This window comes from Cryptomeria japonica, chromosome 1 (assembly GCF_030272615.1).
Source record: "Cryptomeria japonica chromosome 1, Sugi_1.0, whole genome shotgun sequence".
NCBI lineage: Eukaryota > Viridiplantae > Streptophyta > Pinopsida > Cupressales > Cupressaceae > Cryptomeria > Cryptomeria japonica.
Window position 1 is genome coordinate 263,136,082 of NC_081405.1, and position 5,680 is coordinate 263,141,761.

Sequence of the window (5,680 nt, forward strand, 5' to 3'; positions counted from 1 at the left end):
ATTGGCTGATGCACCACTCATAGGCGATCATCCTCTCATTTCCAATTTTCCAAATGAAGAGATATTCGTGATCACAGCAGCACAACCATGGAAATTATACTTTGATGGTTCATACACTAGGCATGGCTCAGGGGCAGGCATTTTGTTTATCACACCTCAAGGTGACAGCATCCCGAAGTCTTATAGGCTCACATTTCCATGCATAAACGACATAGCAGAGTATGAGGCCTTGATCACAGGACTCAGGCTAGCCATACAATAGAAGTTACAAGAACTACAAGTATATGGCAACTCCCAACTGGTCATTCGACAAGCAACAGATGAATATCAGACCAAGGATGACAAACTCATGTCGTACAAACAAATGGTGGACAAATTAAAGGCATCATTCACTAGTATAACCTTTGAGTAGATACCCAGAGATCATAATCGAGCTACTGACGTTGTGGATACTATCACATCTCTCCTAGATCTTCCACAAAATTCAACACACTACGAGTTCTTAGTCAAACAGCTTTGGATTCCTTCTTATGATATCCCTGAATTTGAGATGATATGTCACCTTATTAGTTCTGAATCCCCATGGTACGGTGAGTTATACACCTACCTTTGTGATCACACGCTTCCTCTTAACCAATCGAATAACCAACGTAAAACTTTCATTCGCCAAACCGCTCAATATACCATTATTGCTGAAACCCTATACCGACGTAGTCTTGATGGTACTCTCCTTCGATGTCTGGAACAGGATGAGATAACAAAGGCCTTGGAAGAGATACATGAAGGAATTTGTGGAGCTCATGCAAGCGATCCCTCACTAGCCAAGAAACTCCTATGCACTAGATACTATTGGCCATCCATGGAAAAAGACTCCTACTACTTTGTCAGAAAGTGCAAAAAATGCCAAGTTCATGGAGACCTGATACATGCACCAGCATAGGAATTGCAACCAATCACAACACCATGGCCTTTTTGTCAATGGGGCCTTGACCTTGTGGGTAAAATCTATCCATCTTCATCCAACGGTCATAAGTTCATAATTACCGCTACCGAATACTTCATAAAGTGGATCGAAGTTGTTCCACTTACCCAAGTCACCAGCAAGCAGATTGCCTCATTCATCCTCAATTACATTATCTATCAATATGGTGTACCCATGTCCATCATCACAGATAACAGACTTCCATTCAAGAATTAGGATGTTCGTGAGCCCTGCGAGAAATTTCACATCCAACATCGCTTTTCCACTCCCTATTACCCACAAGGCAATGGTCAGGTCGAAGCATCAAACAAAAACATATTAAGAATCCTCAAGAAGACAATCAATGATGTTGGTCGTGATTGGCACGTTCAATTGAATCCAGCACTATGGGCATACCGCACTAGCATTCGAACCCCTACAGGTGCAACTCTCTACTCACTAGTCTATGGTGCAGAAGCTATCTTACCTATCGAGGTTGAGATACCATCTCTACGGGTTTCCTTGCACAATCTCATCAATGATGAAGCATAGTGAGTATCCCATCTCCAAGACTTAGAGCTACTTGATGAGAAGCGACAAGCTGCATACAATCACCTCAAATCCTATCAGCAGCGCATAAGCAGAAGCTATAATCATCGAGTTAGACCTCGTACATTCGAGGTAGGTGATCTTGTTCTTCGAGAAAATCCTCGTAACCAACCCAACCGAGAACATCAGGGAAAGTTTGAATCAAATTGGTTGGGTCCATATGTTATTACTACTGTATTTGGGTCTGGGGTATATTAGTTGACTACTTCAGAAGGAGAACCACTAGCAAATCCGATCAACAGCATGCACCTCAAACGGTTTTATACATAAGCTGCACAGAGCATCAGGTTCCCAGGCATACCGGAAAAACACCAAAAACATTCAGATAAATGTTAGGAGGAAAATACAAAAAAACATCAAAATAGTGAACAAAAATCATGCATCCAAACGGTGAACAACCACTCTGGTGGCACCTTGGGTAAGTGCGATGGTGAAAACCTGGCAAACAGGCACCACTTGTAAAGGCTATAGCTCCATTGTCTTTCAAACTTGTGGCGATCACATTCATTACATGCACACATCCATCCGTCCAAACCATGGCTTGTTATTGATCTACAATCAAGGATAGTACTTCATGCATCTTGCATCCCACTTTTTTGAAGTCATGCCTAAACTGGGGGCAATACCCTTAATCTAGTTTGGTGGAAGTGGATACTACATTATTTTGTGCTTCATTAAGTTCAACATTCAAAACTATCTCACAAAATCCAAAAACATTCAAAAACAATATCTCACAATACCAAAAACATTGAAAACAATCATCACAATACCAAAAAAAATTGGAAAAAATTGTCTCAGAAAATCCAAAAACATTGAAAACAATCATCACAATACCAAAAAAAATTGGAAAAAATTGTCTCAGAAAATCCAAAAACATTGAAAACAATCATCACAATACCAAAAACATTGGAAAAATTGTCTCAAAAAAATACAAAAACATTCAAAACTATCTCACGAAATCCAAAAACATCAGAAAACATCAAAAATCAATCCAAAGCATGGCAACGCCCTGTACATACATTTTTCAAAGCAGATACCAGCCAAACATTGTGAAAAACTCCAACGATGACCACTTATCCGATCAACCAAACAATCAACATCGAACGCACCAACTGTCTTAAACAAGGATGCAACCTTCCTTACCAAAACAAAGACAAGATGACATTTTCTTTGACAAGAAAATTTTGTTTAAGCTATCAAATACTTGGTTGATTTATGGGTTATTTATTCATATCAGGTTCCTACAGCATTGTTTGTGTATCTTCTGCGAATTATTCCGATGAAGTACTGGGGCATGTCCTAATGGTGTCTACGTGGGAAGTTCACTAAGCTATGTGATCATAGGCAAAATATAGTCATAGATCACTACAGTTTGATGACTACAGCATATACCTCGACCGTATGAGCATGAACCATTATCGGGGATCCATATTCTTTATTCATTATATATGTTGTTTGCTTACAGGTACAATGCTCCATCTTTGGTTCCTACTGCCTCATCCAAACTCGATGATAGTTTATCTCTGATTACGGTATGAACTTGTCTCAGGATATGATCGGCGAAAGATTAAGGAGGATGTTCCAAGTCATGCATAAAAGGAGATAATCCTTGTCTGTTCCGCAAGCAATACTCAGGTCAACTTGATCCATTATATCAAGTTGCTTGTATTAACTTGCTATATCAAAATTCATGTAAGAACTAATCAGGTCATCTTGAATCATTATGTCAAGTTGCTTGTATTTTCTTACAACATTTTTAAGCTCAATGATGAAAATAAAGCACTATGGATCATCATTCCATCTCATCTGTTTATATTGCATTTCGTTCCATCTCGCCCATCCATTTACTCATTCATTATTCATATACATGGTTTTGTATGCAAGTGCGAACAAAGTTAATATCAGCAGTTATGTGAAAATTGAGCTGGTCTTGGATACAATCATGACAGAGTACTCTGATACATCATCAGTGCATCATGCAAAGTCTAAACAACCTTGCATTCACCTATCATGATCATATCATCATCATTACATTTAGTTGCATTTACATCAAGTGCATTTCATATCATTTAGATGCATAAAATTACATATAGTTCATTATCATTTATTGACATTAGTCTTATTATATCATTTCATCATTGCATAATCATGACATTTAGATTCATTCATATGATACAAATGTCCTTGATTGTATTAGCCATTACTATGCATTCATTTAGTGTCAAGTTACCAATCATCATTTATCATCATTTATCATCATTTATCGTTGCATACATCTATTTATCTATCCTTTAGTTAAGTGAATTCATTTATCCATTTAGTATATTTTTATACTCATTCAATGCTTTTCATTTAGGATTCATTACAAACATGCATTCATTTTTTAATTGCATTAAGGTGCAGTTATTCATGAGTTGCATTATCATTTCACATCATCATATTTTTCACCATTTAGATTCATAAACAAAACCATTTGTTTCCACATAAGTTCATATACATTCTCCATATACGTTCATTTAGAAATCATCATTTCAACATTTTGTACTTTACATTTGTTACATTCAACATCTAGATGCATTTACATATATAAATCATTCATTCACCGCATTAAATCCTAAAAACATTGCATATCATTATCTCATTTGTCTCATCAAAAATCCAAAAAAACCATCATAAGCATCATTTTATTATGCATGCATAATCATCATGGCATTACATACATAAGGCATTACATCACCAACATATCATGCATACATATATACGCCTGCATATACATATTAGCATCACGTCATACAATATGCATATAGACATCATGTAGGCATAAATCATCATAAAAACATGCATATAGGAACCATCTCATAAAAACACATACATATAGCAAGTATAAAGTATCCATCTGAGCATAAAATCATAAAATCATCATCCTGAATAAACATCCATACATGTCATCAAAATGCATATCCTCACAAAAAATGGAATCTCCTCATATATCATATCATATCGCCAAAAATATACATGTATTAGAGTACAATGAAGTCCAAAACATCGGCTACCAAGAGCCATCCAAGACACAATCCAAAATGACAATATAAATACATGCATACAAAATGCTCTCTCAGATACCACTCTGACCAGATGTTGCACACCCATCTCTACCTGCTCCCCCACTAGCCCCTGTACCACCTAATCTATCTCTCTGTGGAGGACCCATCACACCACCATTGCTCTACATCCTCTGAGACCGCTCTGATCTTGCCTGCCGCATCTGGGAATAGCTTAATGCTCGCTGACTAGCTAACACCACCTGCTCGTATAACCCCCGCCAATACTCTATCTCTGCCTGTGCCCGTCGAATCTCCCTCATCACCTCCCCAATAGGACCCTATGCTCCTACTCCAACTCGGACTCTCTCTTGCAGCTCTGCTAATCTCTCCACTGCATCATCCCTCTCCCGCAACACCATAGTAAGCTCTGACTCTCAGGGAAACAACTGAACATCTTTAGCTGCTACCTCTGCCTCAAAATCCTCTACGCGAGTCTGCAAATATCCTATCATATGATCCCGTAGATCTCCACCTGTAGCTCCCATATCCATAGGTGCCTCCCTAGTGGCTCCCTCTCCCATCGCTCCCTCCTTTGTATCCATAGGTTCCTGTCCCTCAACTGCATCCCTGCCACCTAATCACATACCTCCCTACATCAAGGGTCCCTGAGATAGCCGCAATGGCTGCCCACCTCTCCCTCTCTGCTGTAATCGCCCACCACCTCCACCCCCACCTCTGAATCCTCCTCCTCCTCCAAAACCACCACCCCCTCCTCCTCCTCCTCCTCCTCCATCCCCACCACCACCATCTCCATCACCACCATCCCCTCTCCCTCATCCACCTACTACTCTGCGACCTCCTCTCCTCCTTCGTCTCTGTCCCCTCTCCTCCTCAAAATCTAGAATCGGCTCTACCGGATCTGATATCGGAGGAATCGGATGCACCGCAATATACTGTGTATACTCCTCTGACACCCCAGCATCCACCATCCCCGGCCTCATATGCCATGGTCTCGCCTGTAGAATGTGAAACTCTACTAATGCTTGATCATACGGTAATAGTAGCC